Source organism: Hyperolius riggenbachi, chromosome 9, assembly GCF_040937935.1.
Source record: "Hyperolius riggenbachi isolate aHypRig1 chromosome 9, aHypRig1.pri, whole genome shotgun sequence".
Lineage (NCBI taxonomy): Eukaryota > Metazoa > Chordata > Amphibia > Anura > Hyperoliidae > Hyperolius > Hyperolius riggenbachi.
In genome coordinates this window covers 36,974,141-37,001,721 of record NC_090654.1, presented here as the reverse complement: position 1 = coordinate 37,001,721, position 27,581 = coordinate 36,974,141, and the positions used below count along the sequence as shown (strand labels likewise).

General features: G+C 45.2%; 1 long non-coding RNA gene across 2 annotated transcripts in view; it reads right to left on the bottom strand.

Moving 5' to 3' along the window:
* The window catches only part of LOC137531556 (uncharacterized), a 150,722-nt gene that overhangs the window by 60,283 nt on the left and 62,858 nt on the right, over positions 1 to 27,581 (bottom strand). Inside the window, exon 1 of one of the 2 annotated variants that reach the window (XR_011023672.1) lies at positions 22,786 to 22,844. The exons of the other annotated variant lie outside the window; for it this stretch is intronic. This is a non-coding gene — a long non-coding RNA (uncharacterized lncRNA). Of the gene's footprint in view, positions 1 to 22,785; positions 22,845 to 27,581 lie in introns of those variants that run through there. 2 annotated transcript variants of the gene reach the window in all.

Here is a 27,581-nt window from a genome sequence, read left to right as displayed (position 1 = left end):
TCTAATGACCGAATGGTATACACACATGAAGGGTCAAAAAAAAGAAGGAATTGACAGAGGATGCGGAGGTGACGTCTGAGGTGCAATTAAGTGAAACAATCGATCTCTGTATAAACATGAGCGATTATGAACGATCGACTGTGGCGCGTGCGCTGTACACAGCAAGAGCGTTATATGTTGTTTAGTTAACTGTACACACTCCATTTGATGAACGATCGTCAGTCAAAACAATCCAACCGTTTGGAACACGACTCCTGATATCGGTCGTTTGATGCCGGCGCTGAAGGTCGGTCGCCTACATTTGCTTTACGATCATCGGTTGAAAGATCCTTAATTGGTCATTTTAGTAGGGTTCAGATTGATTTTTATCTAATGTGTGTATGTAGCTTAAAGGAAAGGTTCAGGGAGGGTGGGTAAAAAATAAAAATCAATTTCCACTTACCTGGGGCTTCCTCCAGCCCGTGGCAGGCAGGAGGTGCCCTCGCCGCCGCTCCGCAGGCTCCCGGTGGTCTCCGGTGGCCGACCCGACCTGGCCAGGCCAGTAGTTCTGCGCCTGCGCAGTACAGCCCGGAGGACGTCCGATGACGTCAGCGCGCCGGCGTGGGACGCAGAAGTTCCGGGCCTTGGAGCGCAGAAGAGCCCGACCTGGCAGCCGGCCTGGCCAGGTCGGGTCGGCCACCGGAGACCACCGGGAGCCTGCGGAGCGGCGGCGAGGGCACCTCCTGCCTGCCACGGGCTGGAGGAAGCCCCAGGTAAGTGGAAATTGATTTTTATTTTTTACCCACCCTCCCTGAACCTTCCTTTTAAGTCATTTATAAGGTAACTAGTCAAGAAGCCCAGTAGATAACTGGCGCTAGAGAATGCGGTGTCCACAGCCACATGCTGCGTGTACGTCCATGACCCCATGTGCGGTTGTCCACTGCCACGCGTGCCTGTCCGCAGTCACGCTTGCATGCCTGACCCCGCGCCCGTCCACGACCGATGCCCGAAGCCCGCCCATGACTGTGTGCCAAGCATGAGCGGCAGACAGGGAGACAGGAGGACGCAGCGACAGGCAGGTTATTACATAGGATTTTGTAAAAAAAAAAAGACTATGGTTTCTCTTTAAAGTGTACCAGAGATGAAGCACCCTCATGTATTTTACCATATATATCAGTGGGAACATTAGAGAAAACACCTACCTTGCTCTCTGTTTCACCCTTCACTGCACAGCCTGCTTGTTACCAGCCCTGATAAAAATCCTCTACTGAGCATTCAGTCTGGCTTTGCTCAAGAATCATTATAGCTGAGTCTGTCTTCTCTGATGTCTTCTCAAGCCCAAGCCTGCCCCCTTCTGGCTCTGTTTTTCTGTTCTGTATACTGCAGCATCACAGAGAGCTGTGATGAGATGGGAGGAGCTGCTGGTGCCGAGGAAGGAGCTATTTTTTAAATCTATATTTGTTAGTCATAAGAGGTTTTTAGAAATGGTGATTTCATTTTGCACACAGCCCACTAAATAATATGCCTTTCTGATCAACTGTGTTTTGCATGGAGTTTTAGTAAAAAAAAAAAATGGCACACCAGAGTGGCGAAATTTTTTTAAAATCTATCGGGGATATGTTTATTTTGTGCCAAAGCGTTCATCTCTGGTTTCCTTTAAGGAACAGGAAGGATATTGAAATGCAGAAGACTCTATCGGTTGTACTTGTTGGGGGGGGGGGGGGCAATCTGTGCAGGTTTTCAGGCACACCAGTTGCCTCACAACCACGGTTGACACTCAATTATCTGCTTCAGCTATAAACATGAGATCCTTGACCACTGATGTCCGGATCGACTGTCTGTCATTTCTCTGGATACCTTAATACACCTTGCCATTCTGCATTGTCTGAGGAGGGAAATAGTCACATAGCCGGTAGGAGATGTGCATAGCTGGCCAGCAGGGAATGTACCGTCAGCGCCTTGGGAGATTTGCATTGCCCCTCCCCCAGAATTTACACACCTCACCGATAAAGTCTAATTGGATAATGAATGTGTTGATGTCAGCGGCGGGTAATGGAGCGCACTAAGCTGAATTAACGCAGCGACACACCGCCTCTCCCGACTCCTTCCAGGAGTAAAAATAGTCGATTCTTCTGTTTCCGTCACTGCGGCGGGCTGGAAAGATGACCTGTCAGGCGGAATTATCCTCGCTCTCAGTCTGTGAGTGAAGCCAGGCGTAGGCCACGGTTTAAAGGGACGACAGGAATCCAGCCTGCGCTCATTCCCATCCCAGTTCTCGGGCAGAACACTCAATTTACATTTACCCCAACTATTATGTATATAACTCAGGTTAGCCACGCATCGGTTAATAACAGGTAGCGAAGCAATCTCTACACATTTTCCACTTCATCTCGATTGGACTGCAGGAGAAATCTAATCAAGAATCAGAGGAAGCGCCAGTGTTGTACCACTCAGTGTAGTTCTGAGTCATCGAGCCTCGTAATTCTTCCTCCTTCCCTCCTCCCCCACTTCACAGAGATTGTCAAACTTCCCCGATCACCCTTTCCATAAGCAGAATGCCAGGAATATAATTATCAAGCATGTTGCAGCGATAGATTTCCAGCAGATTTCAGTAAATGCATCAGGCAGAAAAATGGATTTGGGTCTGGCATTTCTGCAACCATGATTACTTTCTGCATAGGGGGGCTATATTGCTGGGTTTGTAGTGGTTGTGCTTAAAGGTATATGGAGGCTGCCATATTTATTTCCTGTTAAACAATACCAGGTGCCTGGCAGCCCTGCTGATCTATTTGGCTGCAGTAGTATCTGAATAACACCAGAAACACGCATGCAGGTAACCTTGTCAGATCTGACAATAATGTCAGAAACACCTGATATGCTGCATGCTTGTCCAGGTGTTCAGTAGATAGACGGATCTATCTACTCATGCATCTAGCAATGCATCGAGTGATGTATGGCCGGTTAAATTGTTCTGCCAGGCTGAAGGTGTCGGGAAGCATCAGGGGCTGCTGTACACACGCTAGAGTACAGCTTTATGTAGCCAAGGCTGGATTAATACTTTTTGTGCCCCTAGAACAAGTATGTTGTGCCTCCCCTTCCATGTGCAGCACCCTCTTCCATGTGTAACATCCATGTATGCAGCCCCTCTTTTTCAAGAACAGCTCCCTTCGGCATCAGTTTCCATTTTTCATGTGTTGCTACCTATTTTCAGCCTTCTCTTTCATATGTAGCAACGCCTCTTTTGTGTTCAGGTGCTCCCAAGGCCAGGGCCTATGTGGCCTCTCCAGAAATCCAGCCCTGTACGTAGCCTTTGTGGAAAACAGGCCCTAGAAGCCAAAGCAATGCTCAGCCAATAATGCCTAATCCAGGCAATGTGGGCCATACCGACATTGCTGTCTTTCGCTCAATCTGGTTGGGAAACGCTTCCTAGAACGATTGGCCCCATTTATGCAAAAGTCATTGAGCTGCACAAAGGTGAGTGGGCTGCAGGATGGTCATTGACTCGCGCCTGCAGGATCAGGATGGGAGGAGGTGTCCGGCAGTAGTCCTCAGTGATTAGCCACATGACAAGCGCCCTGCAGTGTGAGAGGTTTCAGCCTGTTATCCTGAAGGTAGCAGCAGGACAGAGTATGGGATGGCGGATTAGTCGGCAGACACTGTTATGTGTTTATTCCAGCAAGTGGCGGAGGCTCCTGTCAGCCCATCACAATCAATCAGAAAGGCAATTCTCTGCCATTACTGTTCTTATTAGCTTGGCTGATTGGCTTCTGTGCCTCAGGCTGCCGCGTAATAGACACAATCCCGTAACCCTCTGTCTGCCGCCAAAACCAGCACCAGAAACCAGGTACAGCATGCAGAACCAGATTTTAGATAAGGCCTCATGGGCCACGGCCTGGGGAAGTCTCCAGAAGTATGACAGGGAAGGATGATGGAGAGCAGGGCCGGTGCTTCCATTGAGGAAAGGGGGGCAATTGCCCCAGGGCTCCTGAGCTTTACTGCTCCCCTTCCCCAGCTTTCCCCCTGCTTCCGGGATGTTGTCCACGGAGTCCCTGTAGTGTTGTGAGGCGGTGCAGCAGTCAGTGAGGGGGGGGGGGGGGGTCGGGTGTTGTCTGTGTAACTTTGCCCATATGGGTAGCCTGTAGAAAGGCAGACTAACTCACTTGATAAAAATTATTCCCAGCCATGGTCAAATCTGTCCAATTTACACAAATCTTGAAGGTACAGTCAGAATTTGTGACAGCCACAGAGCGACCCTTGTATGTCCTGCCATCAATATCCAATCAGTTTTTGCTTCTAAATGACCTCATCTTAAATTGTGGTTCTACAGGCTCCAGCCAATCCAAATGCTCTCTTCTCTGACACTCTATCCAATTAAAATGAAGAATTGTATAAAACTTTGACCAATCAAAATTCAAAGTTTAGACTTGTTCAGAAAACTCCTATTCGATCATAGTTACAGTATTTCGTTGAAAGTGTTTATTATTATAAATTATTGATTATTTATAGCACCATCTTCTTTGACACTGTACAGAGTAAAACAAACAAACATGGATACATAAAAGTGCCCTCAGTGAAGGTGGGTGGGGAATACTGATGAGATGAGCGGGGAGTTTCTGCGAGAGACTCGTCTGATCTGGGATGTGTGCTGTATCTCATCTGGGGACATTTCTGGAGACACAGAGCTCTGCTGCCCTTTGCTGGAGTGCTTGGTGTCTCTCAGATCCTTCACATGTCATTCCATCTAATCCATCTCAACCTCTGCAAAGGTTATCACTATCAGTCTCCTTCCAGCACTGAGCGAGCCCCCCTCCTCTCCTCAGGACCTGCTGATAGGAACCCTCTGTGTCTCTATTATCTATTACACCTACAGGTTGATTTAGTAACATCACCGTAAGCTGCAGTACTTTGCACATTCGTTAGTCCAGGGTATCGTACTTTACTGGATGTGTAGTTTATTAAATGCTACATTCAGGATAAAAAAACAGAGTCAAGAAGGCTCTGTCTTAAAGCGGTATCGTCACCATAAAAATCAAATTTCAACAGCAACTGGTCTGAGTGTATTAAGTGATAAAGATGCTAATCCTGCATTCAAAACTTTTTTTCTGCTGTTATGGTTTGGAGTTATTACATACTATAGGAACACTGGCCCTAGTGCCAAACAGTGCCAAAAAGTTGAATGCTGGGAGTTCTTTTGAATGCTGGGAGTTCTTTTTATCTATAATATATTCCTCCTCTTCCATTTATTTCCCTGCCTAGCTGATCACTTGTGTTTACAAGGCTGTGGTGACTCAGCGATTGGATGTGTAAATAAAATAAAAAGACTGGGAGGAGGGCAGCTAATGAATACACAATGAGCAAGAGAAGGGAGGGGGAAAAACAAGAGTCAGGGAGGATATGATGTCAGCATTAGCTTGGCAAGATGGCCACTGCCTAGAATAGGATTTTCTGCTTTTCCTTTATAAAATTCACAGGAATCATTACGTGGATAGCACAATATATCTGTTATGTAAGTAGAGGTATTTATCTACTTATATATGCGTTTTTTATTTCTAGGTTATCATGGGTGTCGCTTGTTCTTTAATGCTGCAGGATCGGGAAGGGGAGAAAGGGGCGCCGCAATACCGAGTTGGGGGGGGGTGGGGGAGCGATCAACTGCCTGGATGAATTACGTGAGATCAGGCAAGTATTAAATCCTGAAACGCCCCCAGTCCTGTATCATTAAAACCCAGCCTGTAATAACAGGCTCTGTCTTAGTGCTGCAGGATTAGGGGGCGCTGCTCTACCAAGGAGTGGTGGAGTGATCGCTTGCCTGGATGAATTATGTCAGATCAGGTAAGTATTAACCCTGAAACGTCTCCAGTCCTGTATGACAGGCTTTGCCTTTTGTATTTTAAGTACTTTTTAAATTATCCTGAGTTTTACGTTATCACAATGGAATGGAGCTGACTGAGTTGATCAGCTCAGTTACTGCTAAGCGGCGGCTTTCTAAGCTACTGAACATGCTGTGCAGCTGACAGGGCATGTTCTGCATTGAGGAAAGATATTATTTTTGAAAAAAGGGCGTGGAATCCCTTTTCTGAGCTATACCATCTCTTGTGCCCAGACATAGGGGCTGGTAAAAAGCAAGAAAATACCATGCAATAGTGCCCTATCCTATCAACCAATTCTCCCCACCCCAAAAGCGCTGTTCCCAATACCGATAGGAATGGAAGCTGTTCAGGTATCTACCTGGCCCGTTAGGAATGCCTGGTAATTAGAGGTTTGGCAATTAGGTTGCTATCTGAGTAAACAATAACCCTCACCCCGAGAATATGGGTATTTCATCACACTTCTTACCAGTTGGCCACTACAACAGCTAGTGGGTTTTTATCACTATTAACATTAGTAGACGTCAGAAGGTGCTTATACAACTGTGATGTGTGTTGGCCATCGGGAATCAGGGTCTGATCCCCTTGGGCAACATCGCTGGGGCAGCCTGTACAGACTATATAGCTGACAACGCATACTGTTGCTATGCGGGGAGGAGGGGCGGAAGCAGGAGATTTGGGCGCATGAGACAAGTGGACAAAAAGGGCGCCCCATTCACTCCCATTATAAATATCACTTAATGGGCGCCGAACAGGGAAAAAAAGGCGCCGGAGATTATTAATGTTTTACAAACGGCGCCCGGAGATTTTTAAGGTTTTATAACTATGCTTGTGATGATTTAACTTTACAAAATGAGCCCGTGACGAATAACGTTTATAAAGATGCTAAATCACTATTTCTAAAACATTTCTAAAACATTATTATCCACCCCAAAAAATTATTTCCATTTTTTTATTTAAATTTTTTATTTATTAATGTTTGTAAAACATTATTATCCATAGGGGGTCTTAGGTTTAGGCACCACCAGGGGGGTCTTAGGTTTAGGCACCAAATGGGGGGTCTTAGGTTTAGGCACCACCAGGGGGGTCGTAGGTTTAGGCACCAACTGGGGGGTCTTAGGTTTAGGCACCACCAGGGGGGTCGTAGGTTTAGGCACCACCAGGGGGGTCTTAGGTTTAGGCACCAACAGGGGGGTCTTAGGTTTAGGCACCAACAGGGGGGTCTTAGGTTTAGGCACCACCAGGGGGGTCTTAGGTTTAGGCACCAACAGGGGGGTCTTAGGTTTAGGCACCACCAGGTGGGTCTTAGGTTTAGGCACCACCAGGGGGGTCTTAGGTTTAGGCACCACCAAGGGGGTCTTAGGTTTAGGCACCAACAGGGGGTTTTAAGTTTTAGGCACCAACAGGGGGGTCTTAGGTTTAGGCACCACCAGGGGGGTCTTAGGTTTAGGCACCAACAGGGGGGTCTGTGTAAATATAAGTTTCAGTTTAGAAACAGGGAAGATTAACGTTTTAAGAATTACCGATCTCATACACATTATTTAATGATTTATAAATTCTTAAAACACTATTTGTAAACGAAATTCTACACAATATTTTTATAAACGATAATACTGTTTATCGTTTACACCACGCGCCCTTTCTTCCCGACGCCCTTTTTTGATGTACGCGGAGGGGCAGAGGGAAGATGGAGCTGTGCGTGTGTGGCAGTGGAGCGCATCCTCAAAGAAGTTGGCCGCCCGTTGGGTGAGTCGATTTGCCAGGCGGATCGCTCATGGGAGGGGGCGTGTGTACGAGCCTAAAGGCCTGTCTAACCCATTGACTGGAGATGGGTCTGATTGCTACACTAGAGAAATATAATAGACCAGAGATGGCCAAAGGACAGTGATGCTAATGATTCAGCATGTCTCCTCAGCATGTCTCTCACAAAGTGGGAGAGAGTGATACTTTTGGCATTGAGATTAGGAGGGTAGTTTAAGGCACTTAAAGCGGAATATAACTCTGCATTTCAACTTTGCTCTAAAACATTATTTACAGCATATTATATGCAAAAAGCATTTTTTTTTTACTAGACCAGCATTGGAAGGGTTAAACACAGAGGTTTAAAGTTCCGTGGAGAGATATGCAGAAGTTCAGATTGTTACATTCTATTTAGTTATATGTATCTATTGATAAATGTTACACACTCTTTGGCTGTCCTCCAACTCCTTCTCAGTCAGAGAGATGAGTCACATTCAACACTTAGATACATTTATGTAAACAAAATGTATCTATGTCAGCTTTGGATGCGTCTGCAGAAATCTCCAGGAACTTTAAAGCACTGTGTAACCCTTCCAATGCTGGTCTAGTAAAAAAAAATGCTGGTTGCATATAATATACTGTAAATAATGTTTTAGAGCAAAGTTGAAATGCAGGGTTATATTCTGCTTTAAAGGGGAGGTTTGTGTGAGGAGGCTCTCGTTAGGCACTTACATGGGGGAGTTGGGGAAGGTGTTGGGTGTGTGTGGGGGGGAAACTTGTCAGCACTTACAGGGGTGAGGTTAGGGTGAGGCGTTAGGTGTGTGTGTTGGGGGGTGAGGTTCTTGTTTGGCACTTAAAGGGGGTAGGTTTAGGTGGGGGCGTCTCATTGGGCACTTGCAGGGGAGGAGGTGTTGGGGGTGTGTGTGTGTGTGGGGGGGGGGGGGTTCTTGTTAGGCACTTACAGGGTAGCGTTCAAGTTAGAATGGGCTCCGAGTAGTACATAGGAAAATATTGGTAAACTAAATAACAGATATTTTCTAGGTTAGCGGCACCGCAATACATACTGCTCTGTATGATGTCAGTGTCTTTTTTTCAGATATTTAATTCACCAATTTTTGCCTCTCTGTGCTATGCCAGTCTCTCCCCTTCTCTGCTCTGTAAAACTACAGTAGTCTCGCTTTACCTTTTATTTGATTCCAGTCTTTCTCTTTTCCCTTATGTTTGATTCCAGTCTATCTCTCTCTTTCTCCTTTATGTGATGCCAGCCTCTCTCTCACTGGTTGTATGATGCTAGTCTTCTCTAGTCTCTCAACCCATTTTATGTGATTCTGTCCTCCACCTCCCTCTACGTGATGCCAATGTCTTTCCTATCTCTATAGAGGGTGTGCCCGGTAGAGGTACTTCAAGGAATGGGCTCCAGGACCGAAAAGCAAAAGAAAAAAAACGAAAAAAAGCAGGAGCGCCAGTTTAGTGTAGTATTTATAACACTTGGATAAATAGATGAAGGGAGTATTACTCACAAAGGTGGGCTGCAAGATGGAAACCACACTAAACCGCAGGTGGAGAATTCTGTCTCCATGCAGTTAGACTCGGGATTCTTCTTTATATTCTTGTCATCGCTCTCCAGAAAACAATAAAAACAAAAAAGCAGCAGGATATCAGATAAACTAGGATAGGCTAGGAGGCGGTGCTCCAGAGATGTAAAATAATTATTATTATTATTATTGATTTATAAAGCGGCAACATATTTTGTGCCATATGCACCAATTTGAGTCATATTCCCTTAACCATTTGAGCCCCCGGGTATTTTTCACCTTATGCATCAGAGCAATTTTCATCTTCCATTCATTTGCCAATAACTTTATCACTAATTATTACAAATAATTAATCTATATCTTGTTTTTTCCGCCACCAATTAGGCTTTCTTTGAGTGTTACATTTTGCTAAAAATTATTTTTTCTAAATGCATTACAACAGGAATATTAAGAAAAAAATTGAAAAAATTAATTATTTCTCAGTTTCCGTCCATTATAGCTTTAAAATAATACATGCTACAATAATTAAAACCTATGTATTTTATTTGCTCATTTGTCCCGGTTATTACACCATTTAAATTATGCCTTTATCACAATGTATGGCGCCAATATTTTATTTGGAAATAAAGGTGCATTTTTCAGTTTTGCGTCCACCACTATTTACAAGGTTAAAATTTAAAAAAATGCTCGTAATATACCCTCTTCACTTGCATATTAAAATAAAAAAGTACAGACCTTTAGGTAACTATTTATGTTTTTTTTTAATTGTAATTTTTTGTTCATTAAAAATTTTATTTGGGTAATTTTTGGTGTGGCAGGTACACAGTTAATTTGAAATGTAATAATGTGTGTTTATTTTATTAAAAAATTATGTAGATGTAGTTTTACTATTTGGTCACCAGATGGCCACAGTGAATTTTTTTTTTTTAAGTCCTGGAAGCGAGCTCTCGCTTCCAGGTAGTATAAGGAGGACGGGAAAGTTTATTTTCTCAGAAAGACCGCGACCTCTGAAAAGAAGCTGTCGGTCTTTCTACCGGGGACTTAGATCAATGAATGGGAACTATGGTGAGACACTAATTACCCCCAAAAACAGGCACTGTTGGTGGGCCTTGAGGATAGGGTTGGGGAACTCTGCTCTATAGCTCAGTTCCCCAACCATGTCCTCTAGGCCCACCAACAGTACATGTTTTGCAGAAAACCACAAACATGCACAGGTGAGGTAATTAGTGTCTCAGCAGAGCTGATTATCTACTTCTGTAGATTTCTACAAAACATGTACTGTTGGTGGGCCTCGAGGACAGGGTGGTTGGGTAACTGTGCTCTAAAGGACACAGAGCCTTCCCACTCCATAGGTGAGTATCCGTTTGGTTTTATTTTCTTATTTTTTTTCCGATTCCCATTCACTTTATGAAAACCCCAAATCTAAATCTCAGACCAGAATATTGTGAAAAGGTTCAATATTCTAGACTTAAAGTGTCAGACCCTAATCAGCTAATTAATCCACAACACGCAAAGGGTGTGTGTGTGTGTGTGTGTGTGTGTGTGTGTGTGTGTGTGTGTGTGTGTGTGTGTGTGTGTGTGTGTGTGTGTGTGTGTGTGTGTGTGTATGTATGTATGTATGTATATATATATATATATATATATATATATATATATATATATATATATATATATATATATATATATAGTAAAAATCTTATCTGACAAAAGCTGCTAGCTGGCAATCACTGTAGGCAGTGGCTGGACAATAACAAGGGTTGGTAATCACATTGTGGCTTGTTGATGTGTCTTTGTGGGATGTGTGAATGGCCTGTTTTGTGTAGCGAATCAGGAACTAGAATCTTTTTTGCAATTCCTGCGACAATAGTAAATCACCCCTACAAGTGCGCACCTTGGGGATGACCTGCTGCCCCCTATCTGCCTGCCATCTGCCCAGTACACAGGATGCTGCCATGTTTATGTGGCGATAAGACGCACCCTGGCAGAATCTCCCAGGAATAAAGCGCTCCAAATACAAATAGGCAGCATGCTGCATTCTTGCTGGGATCCTGCGGCTGTGCAGCCATTATCATTGTTAGTCACCCTTGCCCTGCCTTTTCTTCAGCCAGTCCCTGCTCTATGTCTGTCATTATTGTGATTATTTTTTATTTATACGTTGCCATCATCTTCCATAGCGCTGTACATAGTACAAAACAAATAGTGGGGAGCGTAGATACATAAGAAATAAAAATAATGTACAATCAGGACATCCAGCAATACAAATACATACATATTTGTAGGGAATGGTGGATAGGAGGTGCCCAGTGTAGAGTATACATGAACAAGTATAAAAAATTGTAATAAGAGGGTCCTACCTTTAAAGGCGTTATCAGGCTTTTTTTGCGCCTGCGCAGGACCCTCTGGTCTACTTGGTGGTGATTGACAGCGCCGCTTGCACAGGCGCAGTACAGGCCGACCTCCAGGTAGGCCTGACATCATCGCCAAGGTCAGGGAGGCAGCGGAAGCAATGGCTGACGGCGGAGCTGCGGCGGGGGACATGCTGGGAGCTTGGGGCTGGACGAAGCCCCGGGTAAGTAGCATTTATTTTCATTAAAAAAGCCTGATAACTCCTTTAAAGGGAACTGTTATAAATCACCTTTTTGCTTCGACACCAGCAACTTCTAATGCTGGATACACACTTTGATATTTCCCGTTCGATTCCCGGGATCGAACGGATGGAATCGATTATTTCCAACATGCTCGATTCGGATTTCGATCGATCGTTTCTGCCATCGATTTGCATGTTAAGTATGCCAAATCGACGGCAGAAACGATCGAAATCCGAATCAAGCATGTTGGAAATAATCGATCCGATCCGTTCGATCCCGGGAATCGAACGGGAAATCTCAACGTGTGTATCCAGCATTATAGTTGCGCCTCACAGACTGTGAGACACCTTGACCTTGACTCTCAACACAGCAAGCAGGAGATAGACTTTTCTCAGGCTTCTTCAAAGTACAAGTTATTTATTCAGGAAACAAATATATAGATACAGTTCGGCATATCTTAGCAAAGCAACTTCTTCTGTTTAAGTTCTTGGCGTTACAGCTCTTGACTAACCTTCCTCCTGAATGTTAGTCAGTTACCTTCTTTCTAGACTACGTTACATCTTCTAGATTACCTATGTACAGCATACACCATATCAGATTACATATAGAATGGAAATACTTAGAGGTTCCAGTCAGCATACAGATAGCATGAAAGTAGATAGCAGAGTGAGCTCCATTCGCCCACCCGGCCCTTTAATACTGACCAGGAAAGAGTTAAATGTGACCTCATCTTAGCCATCCCCCCAGACCGGACTATTGGCTTAGACCCCTCGTGGTGTCATGATACCCACCTACTCGATTAATATTTAATGTCACTTCTCACTTACATACAGGAATTTGGTATTTTGTAAATATGGCCTATGTTTACTGTTCTTGTGGTGTACATGTTGAGGTCAGTGAGACCTGTGGCCTTGTCCATAGAACAGCTTCTTGGTATGTCCTAGTTCTGCTGACCGAACTGTAGATTTTCTCTCTAAGAGAAAATCCCCTTAAAGGGCAGGTCTGCACCCCAAGCCTTTTTGACTAACTCAGTCCAAATAACTGAGGCCTACTTAAATTATAACAGGAACCTTAACTGAGAGGGATATAGATGTTTCCTTTTAAACAATACCAGGTGCCTGGCAGTCCTGCTGATCTCTGGCTGCAGTAATGGCTGAATCACACACCTGAAACAAGCATGCAGCTAATCCATTCTGACTTCAGTCAGAGCACCTGATCTGCATGCTTGTTGAGGGGCTGTGGCTTAAAGTATTAGAGACACAGGGGGGGAAAATAAATAAATAAAAATAGGGGACTTAAAAAAAAACAACAACAAATAAATAAAAAAATAAGTAAACATCCCAGCAGCAATCAGAGCCCACCAACAGAAATCTCTATTGGTGGGCAGAAAAGGGGTGGGGGATTTTTGTGTGTGCTAAGTTTTGGCTTTGCAGTGAGCTTTTAAAGCTGCAGAGCCCTGAATTTTAAAAAATAACCTGGTCACTAGAGGGGTGTAAGCCTACCGTCCTGAAAGTGGTTAAAGTTATGGACAAGCATCTCCACCCCTTCTGTCCATCACTGCTGCCCTCCATAAGGTGTGGTTGATTTCATGGGGCAGGGAACTTATGGTGGAATCTGGAAGCCTCCTTAATAATATTGGCACTCCTAGAGTGCCCCCTTCCAGGTATTTAGGTAAGAGACGCCCCCTTACCATGATGGATAAATTAGAAAAAGAAATACACATATTTTGTAACAAATAAAGACAAAATAAAAATGCATTAACATTATTTAAGAAATAACTTTTTTCTTTCTTCATCTGTATTCTGTATTTTCACCTCTAAACGTATTTCTCCTTGCTCTTTGCTTTCATGTTTGAGCAGTCGTTATTGTTTCTGGCTCAGTTTTTGAGCAGTCGTTATTGTTTCTGGCTCAGTTTTTGAGCAGTCGTTATTGTTTCTGGCTTAGTTTTTCAGCAGTCGTTATTGTTTCTGGCTCAGTTTTTAAGCAGTCGTTATTGTTTCTGGCTCAGGTTTTGAGCAGTCGTTATTGTTTCTGGTTCGATTTTCTTGTTGTATCAGTACAAGTCACCGGTGGTCTTGTTTTCCTCTCTCGTGTTGGCAGCCAGTTCTTGTTGCAGTGTCATTCATCCCTGCTTTCTGTTCTCGTTAATTTTCTACATCCATTTCTTGTTGTGTCAGTATCAGTCTCCTCTGCCCTCTTCCTTGTCTCTGATTTCTATATCCAGCTTGTGTTCTGTCAGTGTCAGTCACCCCTGCTCTACATCTTCAGTGTTATTTCTGTATGCATTTGTTGTATATCAGTGTCAGTCTCTCCTATACTCCTCCTTATCTCTGATTTCTATAACCATCTAGTCTTCTGTCAGTGTCAGTCTTCCCTGTTCTACATCTTCAGTCTCGTTTCTGTATGCAGTTGTTGTTGTGTCAGTCTCCCTTGCCCTTTCCCTGATCTCAATTTTTTCAGCCAGTTGTGATTTTATCAGTGAGAGTCACCCCTCGCTTTACGTCTTCTGTCTCATTTCTGCAACTCTTCCTTATCCTATCAGTGTCAGTCACCCGTTCTCCCCTTTCCAACCAGTCATTCTATCAGTGCCATTTATCCTATTCTTTATCTCTTGTGTCATTTCTACAACCAGTCCATGTTCTGTCTGTGTCAGCGTCCTCTGCCCTTTCTCTTGTTCCTACTTTCTGCAGGCATTCCGTGTTTTAGCAGTCTGCATTTGTTATAGCAGTGTTGGTGTCTGTTCGCTTGTATATCTGCAGCCAGTCTTTGTTATATCAGAGTCAGTGCTTTTCCCTGGTCTCTCATCTCTGAATCCAGTTATTGTTCAGTTATCAGTGTCTGTCACACGCCCCCCCCCCCCCCCCATTTTTTTTCAGCTGGACCTTATTCTATCAGAGTAACTCAATCTTCTCCTACATCTATCTCTCTCTCAGTTCTGCATATAGTTTTTGTTTTCAGTGTCAGTCACCCCTGACCAGGGTCGGACTGGGGGACTGGGACACCAAGGGCCCACCAAGGAAGTTTCAGCCTGGGGCCCGCCTCCTCATCTCCCCCCTCTCCTCCTCCCCCCCCCCTCCCATTTTGGGCTCACATACACATGTACTCTAGAAATTTTGCATGACTTTATGGTAGGGAATAGATTTGAGCAATTCTGAGGGCAGTCTCCAATAGGGATATGTCTAAATGCGGCGCGCGCAGCGAAACTAAATGGGTGTCACCACGCACTGGAATATCGGCGGGAAGTACTGCGAGAGCGTGATTGGACAGCGTCACTGTAGGAGACAGAGACCAGCAGGGCACAGCGGCATGCGGAGCGGAGATAGCATTATCTGAAGCTCTGTAGCTATTCTCCGCTCGCTGCTGGCTGCACTTCTGGAGGAGGGGGGTGCGCGGAAGGGGGGGCCCCTAGGTGAGGGAGGGGGGGGAGGCTTCCCCCCCCCTCCCCGCCGCTCTGTGCCCAATTTCCCCCCTTCCAAGCTGTGCCCCCCTACCTCTTAGCTCTGGGGCCCCCAGGAGGCGGGGCAGTCGGGGCCCACCGATGGGACCATCGGTGGTTCGGTGGCTCAGTCCGAGCCTGCCCCTGACCTTCCTATTCTCTCAAGTTCCTGCAGCCAGTCATTGTCCTATCCGTGTCAGTGACCAACTATCCTATTCTCACCAGTTCCTGCAGCCAGTCATTGTCCTATCAGTGAAAACAAAATATAGGTAAAAGGCTGCGCATCCCTGACCCAATACTGTACAATTGAATGGTTAGTCGCTGTGGCGCACACCGCCCCCCCCTGGACTAAAATGTACGCCCGCATCCAAACAATGCAATACTGGTCTATGGAGAAATTTTAGCTTCCATCATAGTTTTGCATGCAAAAATATAATATACTGGACATCTGCACCAACGTTGAGGTAAATCTCCAGTGCAGATGTCCTAACACTAAACTGACCCGAGTTAAAAGCAAATGTCTTTACCCTGGCAGCAGCTACGCTAAAATGTGTAATTTACATTCAATACAGACAGCAGAAAACAGAGCTAGCGCTCACCAATATGGGCTACAACTGAATGACTCATCACCTTATATGCACCGCTTAAATACCTCAAATGCACACTCAGCAATCAGACAGATGCAAAACATATGCAAAACTAAATACTTACCATGCAAAACAGGATAGCACAATGGGTGCTGCTAGCCTGGTAGTTACAGAACTGTGAAAACAAAATATAGGTAGAAGGCTGCGCATCCCTGACCCAATACTGTACAATTGAATGGTTAGTCGCTGTGGCGCACACCGCCCCCCCTGGACTAAAATGTACGCCCGCATCCAAACAATGCAATACTGGTCTATGGAGAAATTTTAGCTTCCATCATAGTTTTGCATGCAAAAATATAATATACTGGACATCTGCACCAACGTTGAGGTAAATCTCCAGAGCAGATGTCCTAACACTAAACTGACCTAAGTTAAAAGCACATGTCTTTACCCTGGCAGCAGCTACGCTAAAATGTGTAACTTACATTCAATACAGACAGCAGAAAACAAAGCAAGCGCTCACCAACATGGGCTGCAACTGAATGACTCATCACCTCATATGCACCGCTTAAATACCTCAAATGCACACTCAGCAATCAGACAGATGCAAAACATATGCAAAACTAAATACTTACCATGCAAAACAGGATAGCACAATGGGTGCTGCTAGCCTGGTAGTTACAGAACTGTGAAAACAAAATATAGGTAGAAGGCTGCGCATCCCTGACCCAATACTGTACAATTGAATGGTTATTTTGTCCTATCAGTGTCAGTGAGCAACTCTCCCATTCTCTCCAGCTCCTGCAGCCAGTCATTGTCCTATCAGTGTCAGTGACCAACTCTCCCATTCTCTCCAGCTCCTGCAGCCAGTCAGTGTCAGTGACCAACTCTCCCATTCTCTCCAGTTCCTGCAGCCAGTCATTGTCCTATCAGTGTCAGTGACCAAATCTGCCATTCTCTCCAGCTCCTGCAGCCAGTCAGTGTCAGTGACCAACTCTCCCATTCTCTCCAGTTCCTGCAGCCAGTCATTGTCCTATCAGTGTCAGTGACCAACTCTGCCATTCTCTCCAGCTCCTGCAGCCAGTCATTGTCCTATCAGTGTCAGTGACCAACTCTCCCATTCTCTCCAGCTCCTGCAGCCAGTCATTGTCCTATCAGTGTCAGTGACCAACTCTCCCATTCTCTCCAGTTCCTGCAGCCAGTCAGTGTCAGTGACCAATTCTCCCATTCTATCCAGTTCCTGCAGCCAGCCATTATCCTATCAGTGTCAGTGACCAACTCTCCTATTCTCTCCAGCTCCTGCAGCCAGTCATTGTCCTATCAGTGTCAGTGACCAACTCCCCCATTCTCTCTAGTTACTGCAGTCAGTCACCTAGTCCATCTCCTCATGGGGAATTTTCAGGGTTTTCTTTATTCAAAAACATTTCCTGAACGGCAGTTGCTAAAGGTGGCCACACACCATACAATTTTTTAAATATGTGTTCAATAGCAATCAATTTTTCTGACTGATTGCGACATTTCAAAAATCTGACCAATGTACCACACACACATGTTCAATTTATCCTTAAATATGATCAAAATGATTGGAGACTCTGAGAAAATTGCTTGGGTGTGTATATTAATACATTGACAATCTACCACACACCATTGAATTTATATAAAAATTGATCCGAAAAATCCACCATTCCCGATCAACGTTTATGGAATAAAAATGGGAAATCGGATCGGATTTCTTGCTCGAATAATAAAAAAAAAAAAGCTTTCTATTCTTCGGAAATTGCTGTAAAATCGGATCATTTTATTGTATCGTGTGTGGCCACCTTAAGGCCCCGTTCACACTTGCGTTTTGGCAAGTAAACGGACCTGATCCTGATCGGATCCTGACCTGATCCTGATCAGAGCCATACGGTTCCGATCCGGATCCGGTCCGTTTGTATCAGGCATGCATCAGGCTGCCATCCGGATCCGTGGGCAAAAAATAGTTAAATATAAATAAAAAAATGTTGGGGTCAGCAGAAGGTGCACCTGGTGCACGTGTACAATCAGGTTCCTCCGCTGTAGGCCTCACCTCCACCAAACAGCCGCCAAACAGCTCCAGCACGTCTGTCACTGCTGCTCCACTCCAGACATGCTTGGCCCATGTGTCCCCATCCGAAAGGGCCGCTTGGATACGCATAGGAAGTGGGGTAGAACTTTAGGGTTTTTGTAGGCAGTGTGTTCTGTGCTTTCCGTTTCCCATAGGTTTCTGTGTTCCGGATGGTGCTGTCAGGCTTAGGTCAGGCTCCGGTCAGGATGCGTGGGCCGGAGATCCGGACACAAAAAATAGCACATGTTGGAAAAGAGTCCGGAGTCCGGATCCGGTCCGGCTCCGTACTGTACGGAACATACATATGTGAACGTCCGCATAGCCTTTGCATTGCTATGCGGAACGTACGTTCCGCTTGTACAGTATGCGGTCCGGATCAGATCCGGAAAATCCGGATAGCGAACGCTAATGTGAACCGGGCCTTAGTCTAACTGACAAAATAGTGTTCAAGTGAGTAGGGAGGCTGGCAGTTAGACTTAGCAACTGCCATTCAGGAAATGGTTTTAAAAACAAAGAAAACCCTGAGAATCCTCCATGAGGAGATGGACTAGTCCAACACCTGTTGGTTCTCTCAGATATTAAAGGACCACTATCTCTAAATACGTAGGCAGTTAAAATCTGACAGAACTGACAGGTTTTGGGCCAGTTCATCTCCTCATGGAGGATTCTCAGGGTTTTCTTTGTTTTCAACAGCATTTCCTGAACAGCAGTTTAACTGCCAGAATAGTAAAATACCAGCCAGCCTCCCTACTCACTTGCACACTATTTTGTCAGTTCGACTCTGCAACTACTGTTCAGGAAATGCTGTTGAAAACAAAGAAAACCCAGAGAATCCCCCATGAGGAGATGGACTGGCCCAAAACCTGTCGGTTCTCTCAGATCTTAACTGCCTACGTTTTTCACGATAGTGGTCCTTTAACTGCTTTTCCATTGGACTGGTCCTCTTCAGAGAAGCTACGTTGTATCTCTGTGCTGTTCTCAGCAGGATTGCAAGCTCTGCTGGTCAGGAGGAGATTGGATAGCAGCAGCAGATGCTCAGCCTAGAGTGAAAACACAGAGGAGTTTAATAAGATCAGACTGGAGTGAGACAGGGAGGGGGGGGTCTGCACCGAGTCCTGGACACGCTCGGAGAAGATGAAGTGTCTAGACACCCGGCCAGCCGCGGACACTGCGCTTTACACACGACAAATATTACACACGGCCACCCTCCCCTCTCATCGTTCATCCAGATATACGGCGCAGCTTCCTGTTTATTCGGGCTGATGATCAAACTGCGGGGGATGATTAACAATTTGCCGGGGGAGAATTCTGAGTTTTGTTTTTGGATCTCTGGCCCGCGTCAAGCGTTTCAAAACATAAAAAATAAATAAACATCGATGACGGTCTACGCTGCTGGGAGTCGCCTACACACCGCTGACCAGGTGCCCATTCACATGCAGATGAGGCGGCTGCGGAACGTGGGCACGATGATTGTTCCCGGGGCGGCCGGGTCTCCGCAAGAATCTGCTAATCATTGATTAGATTTGTTTATTACAAAGAGGCCAATTAAATCCCCTATGTTGCCATGCAAAGAGAACCGGTCACATCAAGAGAGAGATTGGCCAGTCCCCACTAGACACGAATAGCAAATAACACAACACACTGAAGGTGACAAGAGTATCAATATAGTTATTGTGATGCAAAAATTAAACAATAACTCCGCCACTATCTGTTCTGGAAAATTGATTTTTAAAGTAAATTAGAGACTTCATAAATGAAAGAATTGATACTTACCCGGGGCTTCCTCCCGCTCTATAAACACGTTTGAGCCCCACGCCGTCCTCCCACGGGGTGCCGTTCAGCCGCAATCAGCCCTGGTAACTTGCTCAGTTCTGTCAGTCTGGGTCTACTGCAGATGCATGGGAGGTCCGCGCATGCACAATAGACCCAGGCTGATCCCGACTGTGCCAGTTACCGGGGCTGATCGCGGCTGAACGGCAGACCGTGGGAGGACGGCGTGGGGCTCATACATGTTTATGGGATGGGTGGAAGCCCTGGGTAAATATCAATTCTTTCATTTACGAAGTTTCTGGTACACTTTAATTCTGGTGGATGCAGAGATTTTCCAGCATACCAGCAATTCCCTTCTCTTAAAGGACACCTGAAGTGAGATGGATATGGAAGCTGCCATATTTATTTCCTTTTAAACTGTACCGGTCCAAACGTGCAGCTTGCAACTGAAGTCCAACTAGATGAAGTTGAACTTCAGTTAGAAACATCTGATCTGGAGATTTAGGCTGCTTACACACTAAGACGTTACAGACGTTAGTGCACCTGTAACGCTCCCCCAACGCACAGCAATGTAACACAAGTGGGCTGTTCACACTGCCCACGTTGCGTTACATGTAACGCTGCATGTTCTCTGGAAAGTGCAGCATGCTACGGCGTTAGAGCGGCTATAGCCGCGTTAGACTGTTTGCACATGCGCAGTGGGGGGCGGAGAGGAGGCGGGGAGAGCCAGCTACAGTAGCCGCGCACATGGCTACTTAATATTCACTGCACTGGTGGCCGCTGATTGGCCGGCGGGACCACGTGATGCCGAGTGTCTCGCTCCGCATCACGTGGTCCCGCTGGCCAATCAGCTCCACTCTGAGAGACATTATAGGAATCGAGCCGCCTAACGCGGCTCACTCTACCGTCGGCTCTTGCAGCACCATACGTTGTGTTAGGTGCACGTTATGCGACCTTAACGTAGCACCTAACGCAACGTCTTGGTGTGCAAGAAGCCTTAGGGTCTGGTCTATGGCTAAAGTATTAGAGGCAGAGGAACAGAGGCGTAACCAGAGGGGAGCAGTTCCTGCGATCGCAGGGGGGCCCGGCGCCGGGGGGGCTCAACTACTAACCTTCCCTTCCTCTGATACAAGTGACTATACTTCAGATCATGATGGCCACACTTGTTTTATGACCCTTGTGAGATGGACCCCCAGGCTGTTTAGGGCACCAAGAGGAGGCAAGGGGAGGGGTGTGAAGATTGGGGGGGGGGGGGGCATCAAAGCTTTGCATGAATTATGTTAGGCCACTGCAGAGGATCAGCAGGATAGCCAGGCAACTGGGATTGTTTAAAAGGAAATAAATACAGAAGCGATAACGTGTGATAAGGTGTGATATCTTTGATAAGGTGTGATATCTTTGATAAGGTGTGATATTTGAGTTATCACGGTTTAGTGAATCGAGCCCGATGTGCGGAAGACTGGGAGGGGGGCAGAGACCAGACGCCACCTACTTGCTGCAGCAGGAGCGGTGGCAGAAATAAGCCCCCAGGGAGCATGAGAGGGGCAAAACAGGTCATTTCAGCCTTCACCCCGCACTGCACATGACCTGGGCACCGCCATAAATGCAATGAAGAAAGAAAATTGATATCATATTTTTTTTCAATCAAATAGGAAAGATTTAACCAGAATCATACATACACACGCAACAATGATCGGTATTCCGACCAATATTTTCCAGCCTGTCAAATCATCTGCTTCCGATCAAGAAAGAGATCCGTTTTGCGCTTGGAATCGGTCACTGGCAATAAATAGGCTGTATATTTTTTTCCAGATCTCATCATTTACACAATTGGAAGAAGGATCTGAAGTGAAAGTTGCACAGAGTGTACCAAGACTAATACCTAATACACACGGTAGGATTTTCCGTGCGATAGATGGATCCGATAGATAAAATCTGTCATGTGCGATATTGCTCCCGATTGTTTCCGTGCCCGATTTCTCATAGCAGCGAATGGAAAAAGATAAGAAAAATGAATGAAGATAAGAGAATCGTGTGCAGAATCGTGCTGAAAAAAACGATCGGGTTGCAAAATCGCACGGAAAATCTTACCGTGTGTACCCATCATAAGATTCAATGCAGCCAGAAAGATTAGAAGAGATTGTATGAAGCAAAGATTGGATGCGACGGAAGATGTTTTATCAGATTTGAGTGGTTTGCAGGATTGGCCACACGCGATACAATCTCTATGAGATCTGGGCAGATTGCACAGCTGGTCGCACACATTTCCATTTCCACTAACTCAATTTTTCTAAAATATTCATCCTAAAGGTGCCCTTTTAACAGTACAATATTTTCCTCAGATGCGATCATTCGATCAGATTTGTGGGATCGTAAGTACCAAAATCAATGGATTTTGGTACTTACGATCCCACTCCCACGTTCCCTCTCTTCAGATACAATAGTAAAATCCAACATTCCGATCGTCAAAATTCTGTATTCCAACCGACCATAGAATACTTTCACATTGATTTTACATCTGAGGAAAACATTGTACCGTTAGGCTGCTTACACACCAAGACAGGCGCACGTTAGTGCGCCTGTAACGCTCCCCCAATGCACAGCAATGTAACACAAGTGGGCTGTTCACACAGCCCACGTTGCGTTACATGTAACGCTGCACGTTCTCCGCAAAGTGCAGCACGCTACGGCGTTACAGCGGCTATAGCCGCGTTAGACTGTTTGCACATGCGCAGTGGGGGGCGGAGAGGAGGCGGGGAGAGCCAGCTACAGTAGCCGCGCACATGGCTACTTAATATTCACTGCACTGGCGGGCGCTGATTGGCCGGCGGGACCACGTGATGCGGAGTGTCTCGCTCTGCATCACGTGGTCCCGCTGGCCAATCAGCGCCACTCTGGGAGACATTATAGGAATCGAGCCGCCTAACGCGGCTCACTCTACCATCCTATCTTGCAGCACCATACGTTGTGTTAGGTGCACGTTATGCGACCTTAACGTAGCACCTAACGCAACGTCTTGGTGTGCAAGTAGCCTTAATGAGCACTTAAAAATTATTTCCTTTCTGAACCATTCTGCTGTCATTTAGCAAAGTTGGATTATTAAAGTTAGCTATTATAAATGAACTAGTAAAAAGGCCCGCCCGTTAAAAAACATGCGCTAGGTCACAGCTGCTACCCCCCGCAATGCGTGTACATACGCGTCCCGCTTGCTCGTTCCCCACCACTGTCTGAAATATATGCACACAGGGAGCTGTTTACTTGGCAGTTGGAAAAAGCTGTTATTTCCAACAATGCAATGAGAACCTCTGAACCACACACAGCAAACTGTCAGATCCGGTCCTGTGTCTTAAAGAGAAACTCCGACCAAGAATTGAACTTTATCCCAATCAGTAGCTGATACCCCCTTTTACATGAGAAATGTATTCCTTTTCACAAACAGACCATCAGGGGGCGCTGTATGACTGATATTGTGGTGAAACCCCTCCCACAAGAAACTCTTGAGTACGTACTTCTGGATGTTTCCTGTCTGTGAACCTTGCTGCATTGTGGGAAATAGCTGTTTACAGCTGTTTCCAACTGCCAAAAAAACATGCAGCAGCTACATCACCTGCCAACAGTAAAAATGTCACCATGTAATAAATGTCAAAATGTAAATCAGGGATTTAACCTCCTAACCTCCAGTTCCAACTGACCTGTGTCTCAGCTGTTGTGAAACATTCCTTCTTTCACCTAAGGAATATTGCAAGGATTAAACACCTAATTCCTTCAGAGGATCTTCCAACCCTAGTTCATGCCTTCGTCACATCAAGGTTAGACTACTGCAACGTCCTCTACACAGGCCTGCATAAGAAAGACTTACGCCGCCTGCAATTAGTACAGAATGCCGCCGCAAGGCTGTTAACGAGCCAACCCCGCCATTGCCACATAAAACCAACCCTGAGCTCACTCCACTGGCTACCGATAAAATGGAGAATTCTGTTTAAGATTGGCTTACTGACATTCAAATCCTTGCACAATCTGGGCCCTGGATACCTGAAGGACTTGTTGCAACTACATCACACCCCCCACAATCTTAGATCAAAAGGACGTAACACCTTGGTCACCCCCAGAGTCCACCTCAAAACCTTTGGAGACAGAGCCTTTTGTCATGCTGCCCCTACACTTTGGAACTCCCTGCCACACCCAATCAGGACAGCCCCATCCCTGGAAACATTTAAGTCTAAACTGAAAACCTACCTTTTCAGTCTGGCATTCATGAACATCTGACTATCTCCTCTGTAACACAACCCAGCCTGAAACCCTGTATTAATCTGAGACACAGCTATGCGCTTTGAGTCCTATGGGAGAAAAGCGCTTTACAAATGTTATTGTATTGTATATTGTATTGTGTCCTGATCACCCCTCCCAGCTGCGCACTAAGCTTCACATCTCAAAAAAAAAAAAAAAAAAAAGTGCACCAAAACAGCAGAACGAGAACAACCACATCAGAAATCCCATCATGCTTTGCACAGCATCAGGGGAAAAATGCCCGGGCAGATTTCTGCAGCTAAAAATGAGGCTTGGGTATGAAAAACAAAGTTCTGATGCTGTGAAACTGTTAAAGAAACCCCAAGCCTTTTCAGTGCTGCTGAGTAGATTTTTAGTCTGAAGGTTCACTTTAAATCGTTCCGTTAATGGGAACAGTTGATAATTACTTTCCGATTAGTTTCTATCATTCAAATCACATCAAAAGATCGAATCTGAAGGAAAATTTGTACCGCTAATGGGAAACGATGTGACACTGGCTTAAATTCTGACTGCAGATGTCCGTTTTCCCGGTGTAGTAGTTCACACTAAGCACGACATACAAGAACGACAGACGCATTTTACAAACAACGTAATTTAAAGTGGACCTGAACTCAGGACTTTCTCTCTGCTCTAAAAGATACACAACAGCATAATAACCTTTAAATAAAAAACACATTTCTTTGTCACAGCCGATACAAATCCTAAAATAAATCTGCAGTATGTCTTTCTGTTTTAGGAAAGAAAACTTTTGTTTTTCTTAACATCTTAGTAGGGGGGCTTTTAGGACCATTGTAGTCCCTTACACACTCCAATGAGTTCTGGGTCACCATGAGCTTGCTGGTTAGTCTGTGCCTCTCGGATTCACAAGCCCTACTCCATAGAGCCAAATTAATCCATGCCATGCACTGATGAGGATCAAACAATCCGAAACAGTCTGTATGCATGTTGGATTATTATGGCTCTGTACAAATTAACAAGCTGACACATCATTGCATTCCAGCGGTTCTGGAGGTGTGTTTAGCTTCTAAGGGTACAATGGTTAATTTGCATATATTCAGCAGTGGTGCCTGGGAGACATCTCGAGCTCACTCCAACCTGAATTATCGCAAATTCTTTCTGTTTTAGGAAAGCAAATTTTTGGTTTTCTTAACATCTTAGTAAGGGGGCTTTTAGGACCATTGTAGTCCCTTACACACCCCAATGAGTTCTGGGTCACCATGAGCTTGCTGGTTAGTCTGTGCCTCTCTGATCCATGGAAGCAGACATATTGTTTACAGCCTGCGCTTTCAAATGCGCTTATCTGCCATCTCTGCCGTGGCAGTCATGTGACACAGGGCGGAGATCAAATTATAATTTGTGATTAGACACAAATGAGGGGGGATTAAACAGGCTAAATACATACAGGGTGTATTTCTCTATGTTTTCCTTTTGTCCTGTGCAAGAGTTTAGGTCCACTTTAAAAAGTAAACAATGCAATGCGTCTGATAAATCAACCTGTCCCGGTCTTGTGGCTGTATATCTCTGACACCCATTTATCGCGGCGCGATCACAAGTCACCTGACATCTGAAATAATGATGGGGCACGGTAACTAATTACCGTGTTATTTCAGCGACGGCCGCTGTGTGAGCTTGGACGGGGCCAGGTTGGCTAAGCTGTGTATTCGCTGTTCTCCTGGGAGCACTCGGGACGGCGTACCCTGAGAGTTTCCCGCCTCTTGGAAAGAAAAAAAGAAAGCGTCAAGGCTTTTTGTGCCTAGCGATGAATGATTTTTCTTAATCCCTGGTGAGCGTGTTGTTATGGTAACCAGCTGCACCACGCTCTGAGGAAGCATCCGTCTTTAACCTGCTTGACACTTAATTCGTCTCCCCAAACAAGCCACAGTGTCCGGCTGGAAAACGCGCCGCGCTGGACCGCTCTTGCGGTGCTGAGTGCCCCTCAGGGTCCAGAGAGGCCGTCTTACCCAGGCAAACATCGTACGGTTAAGCTAGTAAAAGGAAATAACAATATTGTAAATAGAAGCTATTTCTCTCAGGCCTTCAAAGGCTCTAGAAAGTAAAAAGCAACTGTGTACACCTTAGGGTGTAAGCCAAAATGGGGGGTTGGGTGTAGGGCTGTGGAGTCGGTACAAAAATCATCTGACTCCAACTCTGACTCCTGAGTTTTTGAGACCTCTGACTCCAGGTACCCAAAATTGCTCAGATTCCTGAACTTCATCTCCACAGTCCTTGCATGGCTATGGAGTGGGTACAAAATTCTTCCTACGCCAACTCCAACTTCTCAGTTTATGAAACCTCCAACTCCAGGTACCCAAAAATTGCTCCAAATCCACAGCCCAGTTAGGTCTATTGAGTGGATACAAAATCATCTGACTCCAACTCCTCAGTTTATGAAACCTTCTTTCCAGGTATCCAAAATTGCTCTGACTCCGACTCCACAGTCTAGTCAGGTCTATAGAGTGGGTACAGACATCATCCGACTCCTCAGTTTATGAAACCTCCAACTCGAGGTACCCAGAATTGCTCTGACTCTTCGACTCCATGCTGAACGAAAATGTTCATATTCTTTTTTACATTTTTTAGCAAAAATACTGTTAAATTTGACTTTCGAAGCGAAAATGCCGTTGAAAATCATTTTGTAAAAAGTTTGTGATTTTTTTTTGCATTTTTTAAAATGTTCATGCTAAAATAAACAATTTTTTGCTGTAAACATAATGAGTTTTGCAGTAAAAATTAAAAAATGTTCGCTTTACAAATTTTTGCCGTATTGCAAAAATACAATGTTTTTTCGTGAAAATGTTCTTAACCAGTTTATATCCTAACTACAGTATATTCACGTCATAGCAAGTGGCTCCTGAAAGCCACCTGACGTGAATATAAGTCACTTTGATTTAATGAGCACAGCGGGCGTGCTAGCACGCTCCTGGGCTCATTAACCCCCCTCCCCCTAACTACTCTATACTAGCATCCCTGCCATTGGGTTCGATCTCTCCACCACCTGCCCAATCCCCTGTAATTACCCCCCTCTCTCCCCCCATCCATGCTGCTATTGGGCTGGGCAGGGCAGGGCAGGATTAAAATGTAACAATCTTTACCTGACCTTGTTCCAGCGCCGATCGTGATCCTCTCCCTGTAGTCCCGCTGTCAGCCTCACTATGCTGAATGAATCGGGTCCCGGCTTGATGACGTCATCAAGCCGGGACCCGATCCGGGCAGCATAGTAAGGCTGACAGCGGGACTACAGGGAGAGGATAGCGATCTGCGCTGGAACAAGGTCAGGTGAGAGCTTGTGACGTCTAACGCTTCCCTGCGCCTATCTCTGCGGGAGGGGGGGGACTCGGGAGACACCTGGCACGTGGGTTTTATTTTAAAGGGGGGGGGGGATATACAGGAACACATCTGGCTAACTAAGGGTGGTGGGGGGATACAAAAGAGCCACATAATTGCAGGTAAAGCCAGGGATACAAAATGGAAAAAAGCACCTTTATTTTCAAATCATATATTGTCGCCATACATTGTACTAGGATTATAATTTATATGTTGTAATAACCAGGACAAACGGGCATATCAAATGTATGTGTTAAATCTACAGTAGCTCTTATTATTTTAAAACTATAATAGCTTAAACCTGAGAAATAATAACTTTTTTACATTTTTCTCCCGTTATTCCCTATAAAATGCTTATAAAGTAAAATAATTCTTAGCAAAA